Raw genomic sequence first — 15,723 nt, forward strand, 5'->3', positions numbered from 1 at the left:
GAAGTTTATCACATTCTTTTGTATTTAATTTTAAACTAATTTGTTAAACAAAGGAAGTATTCTCTAATTAGTGAATTGAACTCATGGTTTCTGGTTAGGGTTGCCAGGCGTCCAGTTTTCGACCGGAACGCCCAGTTGAAAAGGGACCCTGGAGTCTCCAGTCAGCAGCGCTGACCATGCTGTTAAAAGTCCAGTCAGTGGTGCAGTGGGGCTAAGGCAGGCTCCCTACCTGGATCTGCATGGCTTCCAGAAGTGGCCAGCATGTCCCTGCGGCCCCTAGGCACAGGGGTGGCCAGGAAGGCTCCGTGTGCTTCCCCTTCCCCCCCCATGCGCTGGCTCCACAACTCACTTTGGCTGGGAACCACGGCCAATGAGAGCTGTGGAGGCAGCGCCTATGAGAGAGGGCAGTGCATGGAGTTGCCTGGCCGCGCCTCCACCTAGGGGCTGGAGGGACATGCTGGCTGTTTCCAAGAACCACCTGGTGTAAGCGCCACCCAGAGCCCGCACCCTGAACCCCTACCCCAGCCCTGAGCCCCCTCCCACACCCAAACTCCCTCCTGGAGCCTGCGCTCCCTCCACGCTCTAACCCCCTGCCCCAGCTCTTAGCCCCCTCCTGCACTCCAACCCCCTTGGCCACAGCCAAGAGCCCCCTCCTTCACCCAAACTCTCTCCTGGAGCCTGCACCCTGAACCCCCTCCACACTCCAGCCCCAGCCCTGACCCCCCCAAACCTCAACCCCCTCCTCCCTGGCCCCACACCTCCAGCTGGAGCCCTCACCTCTCGTGCGCCCCAATCACCTTCCCCAGCCTGGAGCCCCCTCCCGCACCCTGAACCTCTCATTTCTGACCCCACCCTGGAGCCCGTGCCACCAGCTGGAGCCCTCACCCCTTCCAACATTCATTCAGAGGTTTAGGGTCACCTGAGCATAGGGTTATGTTCTTGACCATCTTCCAGAGCTCTCACCCCCTCCCATGCCCCAACCCCCTGCCACACCTTAGAGAAAGTGAGCGAGGGTGGGGGGAGAGCAAGCGACAGAGGGAGGGGGAATGCAGTTAATAGGGGGAGGGTTGGATAAAGGGTGGGGCTGAGTGGGACCTGGGGCAGGGGGCGGGACAAGGGTGTTCAATTGTCTAAAATCAGAAAGTTGGGAACCCTATTTCTGGTCCCCATGACCATCAAGATTTTAGAACCTGTAGATCTTTCTCAACTAGTTTTTATTCATATATTGGAGGAGGAAAACAAGTTTTCCTGCTCTTCCAAATCCAGGCTGGTTTTTAACTTTGAATGAACTAGTCATTGAACTTAACTAGTTGCATAAACTGAAATAAAAAATACTCTTTCTGCACCTGCAGAGGAGTCTATTGCTGTCAAAAGCTTGTTTAGCACTTCAACAACTGGTCTTCCAGGTGCTCAGCCATTGACTTCAAATGTTTGACTTTCTTTAAAACTTGACAGCAAATGTGTGCTGATTAATATTATTTTTGGTATTTAATTCAGTTGATTTTAATAGATTATATGTAGTTTAGGTCTTAACATAGCTGTCAATTTTAAATGTAATTTTAAATAGGTTTATTTTGAAAAAAAATCAGTTAAAGTTAATTTAAAAGAATGTGATTATGTGATAATCATAGATGTTTATCCACGCTGGTTCTTAGAAGTTCAATTTTACATAGTGATACAAGGCTAGGTTGGAACTTTACCATCGGCCCTGCATAAGGAACAGAGAGGGTTAAAACAGTTGATCTGTTGTTGAAGACCAGCCAGGATCAGTCACAAATTTCTCCTTCTCCTTTATCCTGGTGCAGCTTACTCCTTGCAGTGTGCCTGGCCAGATACTCTGGCTGGCAAGTGGTGAAGGGCCGGGTAGGGAGAAAGCTCTTTTCACTTTCCGCTCCCTTACCATGCACTTACTTGAAATAGGGAATGTCAGTCAAGTAGCTGCTTTGTCTTCCTTTCCTTCCCCTGTGGCTAGAGTCAAAATCTTGAGCAGGTGAGTAAGGGGGAAGGGTGGATATACTATAGAGGGGTGCTATATTCTTCTTTACTACCCTACATGTCTGAGCAAGAGCTGTGACAATCAAGCCCATAATGATGAGTCATTTGTATTCCTACATATGATGGTATTGCGAAATAGGGCCTGATTCTGCTTGCGTCCTTGTGGGCCGGACCTATGTTCACTTGGTGTTTAGCAGTTGTGATGTTCCACAATGTTGAACCAGGTTCATTTAAGAGGAACTTTGAAATTGATTTAGGGTATGTCTTCTCTGCAGTTAGCCTGGGCTTTTAGGGCTTGGCTACACTTACAAATTTGCAGCGCTGCAGCAGGGTGTGAAAACACACCCTCTCCAGCGCTGCAAATTGCGGCGCTGCAAAGCGCCAGTGTGGTCAAAGCCCCAGTGCTGGGAGCGCGGCTCCCAGCGCTGTGCGTTATTCCCCACAGGGAGGTGGAGTACGGACAGCGCTGGGAGAGCTCTCTCCCAGCGCTGGTGCTTTGACTACACTTAGCGCTTCAAAGCGCTGCCGCGGCAGCGCTTTGAAGCGCTAAGTGTAGCCACAGCCTCAGCTAGATATTGCTCCTAACCCTCCTCCCGTCCACACACAGACCTCTCACTTGAGTTTGGTGGTGCTTTAACTCCAGGCTTGCTGGCTGGCTGGGAGTGTGGGTTAGAGCCCGGGTTCCTCTTTTGTTTGGACTGGTAACCTGCCTGCTTTTCAGAAGGGATGCAGGCTGAATCACTCACATTCTTATAAAAAGAACAGGAGTACTTGTGGCACCTTAGAGACTAACAAATTTATTTGAGCATAAACTTTTGTGGGCTACAGCCCACTTCATTGGATGCATAGAATGGAACATATAAGAAGAGTGTGTGTGTGTATGTATGTATATATATATATATATACACATACATATATATATATATACACATACATATATATATATATATAAAATACACACATACAGAGAAGATGTCATAGGAGCTCTAAGAGGCTAATTAATTAAGATGACCTGTTATCAGCAGGAAAAAAACTTTTGTAGTGATAATCAAGATGGTCAATTACAAACAGTTGACAAGAGGTGTAAGGCTAGTTATCATAAAGAAAAAGATTCAAGTAGTGTAATGACTCAGCCATTCCCAGTCTCTATTCAAGCCAGAGTTAATGGTATCTAATTTGCAAATCAATTCAAGCTCAGCAGTTTCTCTTTGGAGTCTGTTTTTGAAGTCTTTCTGTTTCAAAATTGCCACTAATAAATTTGTTAGTCTCTAAGGTGCCACAAGTACTCCTGTTCTTTTTACGGATACAGACTAACACGGCTGCTACTCTGAAAGCTGTCACCTTCTTATAGTCCTCCAGTGCCTTTCCACAGTTTCCCCTCTGTGCTCAGGACAAACAAGTTTTCCCACAATACACAGGTAAGTGCAGCATCAATGAGAACACAGTGAGTTGAGTAGGGCTTTGCACTGTGGCTGCTCACATCTGGCCTAGGTTATCTTGGGTGCTCAGACCTGGTTGCCTATTCCCTGGGCTAATGCTACACTGAAGATATACCTTTAGTTAAACTTGTGCAATAAGGCTGTGAAAATACAGTCTGAGTTTGATTATTTTATTTGGGTTTTATTTAAATTGATTAGTAGCAGGCATAAACTAAACCAAAACAAGTCATTCATCAAATGACTTTTTTTCTGATTGTGTACATACAAGTTCGCACCAGTGTAACTCAATTGGTGCAAACTTGTAGACAATCATAAAAGTGGAGGAAAAAGTGGTTAATCTGCAGTCATTAATGTGCTGCATGTCCTTCTGGCTAGTGACTACAACTCAACACTTATTGATGAAGCTGATGTAACTTTCATCTTGTCTTTAAATGCAGGGAACTTTCATTCATTCATGTTGAGTACAGTCAATTCTTATTCAGTCATATTTTCATTGCTTTTAAACGTTTATGTCTGAAACTTGTGAAGATGCCCCACTTTTTTTTTTCCCTTTCATGCCTCCTACAGTTCATTTTCATTTGAAAATGGAGCAGGCATTGCTTCTCACCATTTATTTTGAGAACGTTTTACTTCTGTATTGTTTTGCAAATGGTGCAGTCCTCACCTGGCTTTTCATCCTCCCCCACCCCAGCCCCTTGCTCCATTTACAGATTGAATGTTCTTATTGTTTGTGAACCAGAGTATAGTTAAGTAACCAGTATTTGCTCTGTCTGAAAGGTGCCTTTGCTCCTGACCTATTTTTCTCTGAATAGAACCTGTAATTGTATATTCTGGTGAAATTGTAAGCGCTGTGTGTGGGAGGTTCTGTAAAAGATAGAACAAGAAACGAACCTTTTGTAGTTTTTAGTCTTTCATTTCAGTATTAATCTCTTTCCTCTGGGTTGTAAGCAAACATGCTGAAGGTACTTCCTTAGCATCTGTAGATAATATGAAAGTGGGAGACAGCATGGAAGTTAGAGATGGAAGTAACTTGGTAGGTCATCCAGTTCTTTCCCCTGCCATTTCAGCATTATTCCCTGTAATATACTCCCTGGCATATACTGTCTAGTGCTTTGTCCAGTTTATGACCCAAGCAGTGGGGTTTCCACTACTTCCTTTGCCAGACTATTCTGCAGTCTGAGAGATCACTTCTTAGAATTTTTTTGTTCACCCTAAATTTTCCTTTAAAAAAATCATAATTTCCATCATGCCTATTTATAATGCTTTCTTGTACCACCCTAAAAAACAACCCATTCTCCTTGGTGTTTGCATCTTTTAAAATATTTGATACAGTTTTGTTCTCTACTTAGTTGTTTATTATCATCATCTATATGGTGCTAATGTTATGCATGAATATATATGTGCCAGGATCCCCAGGGTACAGTCTGGAACTGTGGGACCACAGTGCCCCCTTAACTCTCCAGCCCGGGTTGTCTCTCTCAATGCCAGTGATAAGCAGCAAACTCCTCCAGGCACTGTGATCATTCAGCCATCAGCATGTGGAGACCGATACCCAGCTAGATTGCATGAATGCTCTCTAGACCCACATGAATTATACAGAGAGAAGCACCAGCCTTGCACCTCAGGAATATACTGTCCTACACTGCTCAAAATGGCCTTGGACATTGCAAGCTCATTAATTAGTTTGCCATGCCAACAAAGGGTAGTGGTCATGCAACAGCCCTTGTTAACCTGAGCTGAGATTCTCTAAGTATTTCAACCAAAACCACACGGTTTTAGGTAAAATATAAAACAGACTTAAAATCTATCTTTCTGTAGTTAATAAATGATCATAAATAGCAGGCATAGAGATCAAAGTTGGTTGTATAAGAAATAAAAATAAAATTGTCGAAATTCTACAGACTCAGCAAGATTTGAATCAAGCAATTTTTCACCCCACTGGATGTTTCAGGCAGTTTACAGTTCTTACACAGGCGGAATTTCCTTCTCAGCCTGGGATTAATCTCTCCCAGTTCAAAGTCTTTGGGCTTGGCTACACTTGCAAGTTGCAGCGCTGGTGGAGGCTTTCCAGCGCTGCAATTATTCTCCATCCACACTTGCAAGGCACATCCAGCGCTGCAACTCCCTGGCTGCAGCGCTGGCTGTGCACCTGGTCGGGTTGGGGTATAAGGAATGCAGCGCTGGTGATCCAGCGCTGCTCATCAGGTGTGGACACACACCAACGCTTTAATTGGCCTCCAGGGAATAAGGAGATATCCCAGAATTCCTGTTCAGCCACTCTGCTCATCAGTTTGCACTCTACTGCTCTGGCCTCAGGTGACCCGCCCTTTAAATGCCCCGGGAATTTTAAAAATCCCCTTCCTGTTTGCACTCCACACCTGGCTGCAGCAATCAGTTAATCTTTACAGGTGACCATGCCTCCACGCGGCAAACGAGCCCCAGCATGGAGCAATGGCGAGTTGCTGGACCTCATTAGTGTTTGGGGGGAGGAAGCTGTGCAGTCCCAGCTGCGCTCCAGCCGTAGGAATTACGATATCTTTGAGCAGGTATCAAGGTCCATGCTGGATAGGGGCCATGATTGGGACGCACTGCAATGCAGGGTTAAAGTAAAGGAGCTGCGGAGTGCCTATTACAACGCCCGCGAGGGAAACCGCCGCTCCGACGCTGCCCCCACGACCTGCCGTTTTTACAGGGAGATGGACGCGATACTTGGGGGTGACCCCACTGCCAATCCGAGGACCACGATTGACACTTCTGAGCAGGGTGGGGGACAGGAGGAGGAGGCGGAGGCGGCGGGGGGGGAGGAAACCGCGAGTGAAGCTACTGGGATGGGGGAAGACACCCCAGAGTCCCAGGAGGCATGCAGCCAGGAGCTCTTCTCAAGCCAGGAGGAAGGTAGCCAATCGCAGCAGCCAGCACTTGCTGAAGGACAAGCAGAGGAGCGGGTTAACGGTAAGCGGCTTTTATTTTCAGGGAAGAAATGTTTCGGGAGAGGAGGGGGGGTTAGGGCTGCATGCATGCATGCCTAGATGTGGAATAGCCCATTGATGTGGTCTATCACGTCACGGTAATTGGCTGCAGTAATCTCCTCAAAAGTTTCAGCCAGAGCGTGGGCAATGTGCCTGCACAGGTTTATAGGGAGAGCCACTGTGGTCCATGTCCCAGTCAGGCTAACGCGTCCGCGCCACTGTGCCGCGAGAGGTGGGGGGACCATTGCTGCACACAGGCAAGCTGCATAGGGGCCAGGGCGGAATCCGCATTGCTGTAGAAGACCTTCCCGCTCTTCCCTGGTGACCCGCAGCAGCGAGATATCTTCCAGGAGTAACTCCTGTGGAAAATGTTGGGAGACTGTTTAGTGCAGATCCCCCCTGTAGCTGTTTGCTGTCCCCAACGCACAGAAACCCCTGCACAGCCCTGAAGCAATCAGTACCCCTTACTCACCATTTCGTGGCTCCTGTTGTGTTATGTGTGCTCTTATTTGGTATGAGAAAAGTATGCTAAAGTGAAGACTGTAAACTCCTTCAGTGTGTGGGAATTACCGTTTGGATGAGATAATGAACAATGCTACCCTGTTAACTGTTGCCATTTTTGCCTTTCCAAAAGCGACCTTGACTGCTGGACTGCCAAGCTCCACCACTGCACAGCGACTACAGAATCTGAGGAAAAAGCCGCGAAAAAGGAAGACATGCTGAAAACAGTTACTGATCACTCTGCTAGAGAGAGTAAACACCTGCAGGAGTGGAGAGAAAAGGAAAGCAGGATCCGCCAGAGACATTGGCGGAGAAACGCTGTGGCAAAGAGGAAAAGCACAAACCAGCTGCTAGGCATCCTGGCGCGCCAAGCGGACTCTCTCCAGGCACTCGTAGCCATGCAGGCAGAGCAGTCCCGTGCTGCCCCACAGCCCCCCCCGTCCCAAATTTTATTCTCTTCTGCCCCAATGTCAGCTCCAAACCCCCTTCCCCAGCATCCAGGTTCTTACCACCACCAGCTGCCTCCATCACCTGTACGTTCACCAACCAGCCCTGAGAACTACGACCCTTACCCTCTGCACTCAACTCCCATCACCATGCAGTATATGCACTCTGAAGTGCAGCAGCCATTGCACAGCACTGCAGACAGGACATGTGCAAACTTGTGACTGTACAGTTCACCAACCCACACCCCTGCCCTAGGTTCCTGAAATGTTGTGTGTCTGTCAATGAAGTTTTTTTCTTTTCAATAAAATAAATCTTGGCTTTGAAAACAGTCTTTATTATTGCAGATAGTGAAAGATACCTTAGCCCAGTAAAGAAACAGTCACTGCAAATCATGTTAGGGATAATAGAATCCTAAGGGTATGGCTACACTGGCGAGTTGCAGCGCTGGAAAGCCTCCACCAGCGCTGCAATTAGTAAGTGGCCACACCTGCAGGGCACTTCCAGTGCTGCAACTCTCTGGCTGCAGCACTGGCCATACACCTCACTCAGCATGGGGAATAAGGATTCCAGCGCTGGTGCTGCAGCGCTGGTCATCAAGTGTGGCCACAAACCAGCGCTGTGATTGGCCTCCAGGGTATAAGGATGTATCCCAGAATGCTTTTATAAATTACTCTTTGTTTTGTTATGCAGCCTCTCTTTGTTTTGTTATGAACGAGCTCCGCGCGGAGCTCCGTTGCCGCTGCTGCTTATCTAAAAAACAGAGCTCCTGTTTGCTGTGATCATCTGTACCTGGCTGTAAACAATCAAATGAGAGGCAGGCAGGGAGCGAATGAAACAGCGGGGAGTCGTGTTGGCTGCAGGCTGTTTGCAATTAAGAGTTAAGACTAAGGGGTCGGAAACATGTTCTGATTTTTCAAGGCAGGAAGCTAAACACACAGTGTTGGCTCCAAAAATCCTCCCCCTCTCTCCCCCCGCTCCCTGTCACACTAGACCCCACTCCACCCCCCTCTTTTGAAAAGCACGTTGCGGCCACTTGAACGCTGGGATAGCTGCCCATAATGCATCACTCCCAACAGCGCTGCAAATGCTACAAATGTGGCCACACACCAGCGCTGGTAGCTGTGAGTGTGGCCACACACCAGCGCTGGCCCTGCACAGCTGGATGACCAGCTCTGCAAACTACCAGCGCTGCAAACCGTAAGTGTAGCCATACCCTAACAGTGTAACCACTGCACTTCACTCCCATGCAAGGCAGCAAACATTACTGTTGGCTTTCAGCCTCAAATTCTTTCCTCAAGGCATCCCTAATCCTTGTAGCCCTGTGCTGGGCCTCTCTGGTAGCCCTGCTCTCTGGCTGTGCAAATTCAGCCTCCAGGACTTGAACCTCGGTGGTCCATGCCTGACTGAATGTTTCACCCTTCCCTTCACAAATATTATGGAGGGTACAGCATGCAGATATAACCGCGGGGATGCTGCTTTCCCCCAAGTCTAGCTTCCCATACAGGGACCTCCAGCGGGCTTTTAAACGCCCAAAAGCACACTCCACAGTCATTCGGCACCGGCTCAGCCTGTAGTTGAACCGGTCCTTGCTCCTGTCAAGCTTCCCTGTATAGGGTTTCATGAGCCAAGGCAGTAACGGGTAAGTGGGGTCTCCAAGGATCACAATGGGCATTTCGACGTCCCCTACTGTGATCTTCCTGTCTGGGAAATAAGTCCCTGCCTGCATCTTCCTGAACAGGCCACTGTTCCGAAAGATGCGTGCATCATGCACCTTTCCAGGCCAGCCTGTGTAAATATCAATGAAACGCCCCCACCCACGGTGATCCACAAGCGCCTGGAGAACCATAGAGAAATACCCCTTCCGATTAACGTACTCTGATGCTAGGTGGGGGGGTGCCAGAATAGGAATATGCGTCCCATCTATCGCCCCTCCACAGTTAGGGAAACCCATTTGTGCAAAGCCATCCACAATGTCCTGCACGTTCCCCAGAGTCACGGTCCTTCTTAGCAGGATGCGATTAATTGCCCTGCAAACTTGCATCAACACGATTCCAACGGTCGACTTTCCCACTCCAAACTGTTTCCCGACCAACCGGTAGCTGTCTGGAGTTGCCAGCTTCCAGATTGCAATAGCCACCTGCTTTTCCACCGTCAGGGCAGCTCTCAATCTTGTGTCCTTGCGCCGCAGGGTGGGGGCGAGCTCAGCACACAGTCCCATGAAAGTGGCTTTTCTCATCCGAAAGTTCTGCAGCCACTGCTCGTCATCCCAGACTTCCATGACGATGTGATCCCACCACTCAGTGCTTGTTTCCCGAGCCCAAAAGCGGCGTTCAACGGTGCTGAGCATTTCCGTGAATGCCACAAGCAATGTAGTGTCACACGCGGCAGGCGACTCGATATCATCGTCGGACTCCTCACTGTCACTTTGGAGCTGAAGGAAGAGCTCAACTGCCAAACGTGTTGTGCTGACGACACTCATCAGCACAGTCCTCAGCAGCTCGGGCTCCATTTCCCACAGAAATCGCGATTCACAGACAGAGAGTAAAAAACAGAAAGAGACTCACAATGGCGCCAAACGTGGCCGGAAAAACTGTGACTGCTGGGATGCGAAGCGATGCACCACGGGGCGTTGGGACAGGAAGCGGAATGACCCGCACCCTTCCGTCCCCTTCCCACAACCCACAGCGCCAAAATGGGACGAGGCGCCCACAATGCATCTCTCCATACAGCACTGCAAATGCTGCAAGTGTGGCCACACTGCAGCGCTGATAGCTGTCAGTGTGGCCACACACCAGCGCTGTCCCTACACAGCTGCATGACCAGCGCTGTAACTCCCAGCGCTGCAACTTGCAAGTGTAGCCAAGCCCCTAGTCTTCCAAATGATCTTTCAGGTGTTGAGATGGAGGAGGAGAGAGGCCAAGTGGTGATGTCATCGACCCTCATTTATACTTTCCAGGTGCTAAAGAGATTGCTGTGACATGGAGGTTAGGTAGCCCCCATTGTGTAAGTGCTTCTCTGAAGAGTCTCTGGGAGAGTGGATTCTTCTTGATGGGCCATCAACGCCTGTCTGACCTGTGACATTACACACATTGAATCTATTTCCCCATGTCAAGTATTCTCACACCTCTTGTCAAACTGTCTGTAATGGGCTATCTTGATTATCACTACAAGAGTTTTTTCTTTTAATTAATTAGCCTCTCAGAGTTGGTAGGACAACTCCCCCCTTTTCATGTTCTTTGTATGTGTGTGTTCCATTCTATGCATCCGATGAAGTGGGCTGTAGCCAATGAAAGCTTATGCTCAAATAAATTCGTTAGTCTCTAAGGTGCCACAAGTACTCCTGTTCTTTTTGTGGATACAGACTAACATGGCTGCTACTCTGAAACCTTTCTGACCAGTGTTAGTTGTTCATTTGTTGCCACTGAAAGGCTAGCACAGTTGCCAACTTTCACGCGGTAAATAAGCACCCCGACTTTCACAATAAGCCAAAAATCAAGCTAATCCCATTTCAAAACAAGGGCAAAGCAAGCCAGTTCCTAAGAACCCCAACACTCTATGTGACTAGATCCCCCCTGGTGTGCAGTCTGGGACTGTGGTGGGCCCACTGTGCACCCCTGACTCTCTCCCCCCTTGTCCCTGCTTGCCCCCCCTTGTCCCTGCTTACCGGGAACCAATAAAAAAATGAAGCCACAAGCTACAACAAACTACAAACCAAACAAGCAACAAGCCAAAAACTAGCCAACAAGCAACTTGCAAGCCAATTAAGCCAAAACCAAGCCCAATTTCTGCATTTTTTTTCACGGTTTTGGCATGCCTGAAGGCTAGTTGTGGGTGTCTCCCTACCCTACAACATATTTCAGTAACACACACATAGCAAAACCTCATAACTTTAGATACAATGGTAGTGCACGCAATTCAACAAGATAGTAGTGTTTTACAGATCATGACTTCTCAAATGATACCTCAGAAGGCATGCTGAACATATCATAATCATATCACAGTGGTGAATATGGGGGTTCCAGGGTTCTATCTGAGGTACAGAGTCAACTTCTTTAGTTTTTAATTCTTCGTCATAAGTCATTCTCTGCAGCTGCTTGATCATTTTTGCCTCTCTGAATTTGTGTACATTTTTCTGTTACTTTCTGGGCCAATACTGAATGCAGGTGTAGTCTGGCCAGAGTCATTAGAGACTGCCTCAGTTCAAGTGATCAGCAGGGATTTCAATAACATTGGCCAAAGCATTAAATATAATACTCTAAATTTAAATGTCTGTAAATTCAGTCTGCTAGAATGATTTCCCCCCCCCCCCCAGACCTCATAGTCCCATAGCATTTTAGGAGAGTCTTATCTAGGCTGATGTAGAACTAAGTTATTGGCAAATATTGTTGAGCATTCTCACAAATGGAACATTGTGTTGTGTGTGTAATACCACAATGACTTACCTTGGGAGAATAAGTGGACACTGTACACGACCTGAACTCTATGGAGCTTACCTGAATCAAATCTCTGAATTAACAAGACTGTAGAGGAGGCGGTGTTTTTAAATGATAAAAATACTTTTCCAATAATAGAATAGACTATTACCTCTATATCTACTACAAAATTTCTAAATATAACAATTTGCTGTACATAGCACACTCACCCTCATATTAGAGATCTGTCAGAAATAACGGCTTTTGGTATCTTTAAAAAATACATGTTTAAAAACGTACTTCTATTACTATTAATATGATCACCCCTCTGCTGAGCGAGCAATATCAAATGTCAGAGCCTTCCTATTGGAGGATAAATCAGTGATGGGAAGTTTGGATATTTTCTTACTCTGTGTATACACCAGCCTTTGAACAGAGGTGGTTAACAGGACACAGACAATCCCCTCTTTCAGGAATCCAGTATTGCCAACCCCAAATGTTCAAAAATCACGAGTCAGGCTCACCAAAAAGCATGAGATTATGTAAAAAGAATAGATTTGGTGTTCTTTTTATTTGCCTTCTGCGTTTTGAACCCCCCGAGCATCGCCCGCCCCGCGGAAACAAACCCTCCTTCCCCAGCGCTGCCCCACTGAAACAGCAGTATTGAACCTTGGTAATATGTTATAGTGGGCCCCTAAGGTAGTATAATTAAGGTAAAAGAAAAATGTCTTTTTGCTTTAGAAGTAGAATAAGATCTTCCCCCAACTTTGTAATCAATTGCCCTGTTGAATGGATGAGGTGCGAATGAGGAAGGCAGCACCTCTAGACAGCTGCAACCCTTGGAGAAGGGGATGGGAGCCAGACCAGATCAGTAGAACAGGTCAGCCACTGACTCCCCGCTCGCCTCCTCAGCCCCCCACCCCCTGGCTCGCCTACTCACCCCCCGCCACTGCCTGCCCACTCGCCTCCTCAGCCCCCCACCCCTCTGGCTCACCTACTCAGCCCCCGCCACTGCCCGCCCGCCCGCTCGCCTCAGCCCCCCCGCCTCGCCTCCTCACACCCCGCCACTGCCCACCCGCCTCTTCAGCCCCCCTTCCTCACCCGCCACTTGCCTACTCATCCCCCGCGGGCCGCACAGTGAGCCCACGCGGGCCGAATGTTGTGCAGGCCTGATGTATATGTTTGTTTACTACTTGCAATGTGCTCAACTTGGACAAAGAAAATGTTACAGAGATGGGAACTAAAATATCTCATAATCCTAAAAATGGAAACTCTTTTGTGGCATTTAAGGAGAAAAGAAGGTTAGTAAGTTTTTAAAACACTGCAAAAATGAAGAAGCAATAATTATTTTGGATGTAAATGTGTGATTAAAATATTTTTGGATTGCTTAACTATTGTTTAAGAAAGAGCCATCTTAGACAGACCCATGTCTAATTTGTTTGACTCTAAAAATAAATGAAATGTTGAGCACAAGAACCAAAGCACCTGGACCTTCCCAAAATATGTTTTTTGGTTTTGTTTTTTTAAAATGAACCACCACCCCCAGCACATTCCCTTCCAACCAATTACAGCAAGTCACCTCGTGATGCATATCAGTGGATATAATAATTATAAAAGTGAGAGGACCGCTACATGACACATGTAACTTTTTACTTGCTTGCTAGGTTTTCTTAAGAGTCCTTACCGCAAAGCTCTGCTTAGCTGGCTTGTCTGTTTTGATGGCATCTTGGAATTGAAATGAATATATGTTCATCCCTATCCATGGTTAGGGGACTCTTTTAATGATCCAGGGCCCACTTTTTAAACACTATTACTTCGTCAGAAGTCTGATGTGTCCATGGTGCCTGTGTTTTGGGCAGAGTGGGAAGCGGAAAGATAAATAAAGTCAAAGCTTTGAGATGGAGCACAATCCAGTGGTGGTGTCAGATGCAAGAAGCACCACCATCAAACAGTATGAGCAGGGTAAGGGGATCAGAGGACGCCAGAAAAAAGCTGAGATACAGGTACCCTTAAAAACTTTTTCGGTGGGGAGAGGAGGAGGTGAACTGAGGAGGAGACAAGGGGTGGGGGGTGGTGAAGGGAGACAGAACTGGGGAGAAGGCATATAGAAAGTCGGGAATCTGATACTGCAAGGTACTGAGCACCCTCAACTCATGGACTTCAGCTGAAGGTGGAGTGCTCAGCACCTTTGGGAGGAGGGGAATGAAGAGGGGGAAGGGAATCCCACAGCTAATGCAAGAGAAGGAAAGGAAGGGCAAGAGAGCAAAGCTTTTTTACAGTGCCTCGCACAATGAGGTCCAGGCCCATGACTGGGGCCCCTAGACGCTACCACAATACAAATAATTAATTAACCACAAATGCTCCTTTTCAAATTTTGTTTTTATGGTGATGGACGAGAAAATCCAGTCAAAACTGTAGAAAGTTCTCTGGAATTTGTCCAGAGGTACCTTCTTTGGTTATTTATGGAGTTGCTCCTCTCTGCAGTTGACCCCCAAGACCTAGTGGGAGGTGGGCTGGGAGGGAGCTACCACCGGGATCCTAATGCCTCAGAGTAGAATGAATCTGCCCTGCACAGTTCCAGGTCCAGGGAGGTGCTGGGAGAAATGATGGTCCTGGCTGGGCCCCATTTAACCCCCTCCCTACAGCAGTCCATGCTTTGGTTGCTTCTGCTTCTACTGGCTGGAGTCACAGTTTACATGCTTGGTGGTACTATTGGAAAGAACACTTGAAAGTGAAATGGAAGCTTGAGAGTTTCATCTCCTGCCAGATTATTATTTTGTAGAAAAGTTACTACATTTGTGGCACTGACATCACTGTCACCTAGTGTCCGGTGACTGTTTTAAAGAATCTGACTGGCTGCTGTAGAATATTGAAGTGCTTTAGCATATTCTTCTGAAGTAGGCTCCCCACTGCCCAGGAATAAGCTATTGTTCTAACACAGGACATCATCTTGATTGTGTTCTTTATGAAGCTGCTGTGTCTGTGTGAAACAGAGATTGGTGGGAGGGCTCTCCAAATACCTTGGAAAACAAATGGACTTTTTACATCCTAGATGATAATGGCATGTCCTACCCTAAATAACATTGACCCTTGTATTCTGAACATGAATGCCAGAATCCAAAATGTTCTGTTTAAATGACATTCTGTTATCCTGAATAAGAACCCCAGACACAGTCTCTCTACCACTGAGCAGATTAGCTGTGTATAAACGTTGTTGAAATTAACTGGCATACTGAATACTGCACCATGCCGTTAATGTAGAAAATCCTCTTGGTCTAATTGTGTGCTTACAGATTGTTTCCTTGCAGACTCTTCAAGTCATTATTTAGAATGGATAAACAAAATTGGATTTTTGATTGGGGAGAAGCTAACCCCTTTTAAGTGTTGCTAGCCTACTGTGTTAGAAAACTATGCTTTGGGTGCATTCAAATAAAAGGGCATAATTTTTTTTCCTCAAATCTTTGTCTACAGAAGGATTTTATAGACTGCTAATTCTCAATGAGAGCAGCTCACAGTGATAAAACCGATGGAAGCTGTAGTACCGGTGTGATGGCTTGGTGATAAAAAAAAATGTCTGAGCCTTGTCTACATTACCACTTCCACCGCCTATTGAGAATTTGGGGTCAGAAAATCTTAGTATAGACCCAGCTAGATAAATGAACATGGCAGGAAGGTCAAAACAAAATCTCTCCTGGCACTTCTTATGCATTATGGTTCATTTTTTCTGTACAACTCTACATAATGTGGGCTGACATTTATTTAGGCAAATATTTAGCTAATCTATCTATTTAACCTATGTGGCCCCAACACCATAATATCTGAGTAGCTTTCAAGTACCTAGCCTGGAACTAGAAATAACATGAATAATCTTCCCTCCTCCCCCCCCACCCAAACCTAACCTTCCCATTCCAAGACTGCAGAAGAAATAGGGATGTTTGTTTATGTGTGTGTGTGTGTGAG

General features: G+C 46.8%; 1 protein-coding gene across 3 annotated transcripts in view; it reads left to right on the forward strand.

Moving 5' to 3' along the window:
- ELMO1 (engulfment and cell motility 1) overlaps window positions 1–15,723 on the forward strand; it is a 459,394-nt gene that overhangs the window by 113,941 nt on the left and 329,730 nt on the right. The gene's annotated exons all lie outside the window — the stretch shown is intronic.

This window comes from Mauremys mutica, chromosome 2, assembly GCF_020497125.1.
Source record: "Mauremys mutica isolate MM-2020 ecotype Southern chromosome 2, ASM2049712v1, whole genome shotgun sequence".
NCBI classification, from domain to species: domain Eukaryota; kingdom Metazoa; phylum Chordata; order Testudines; family Geoemydidae; genus Mauremys; species Mauremys mutica.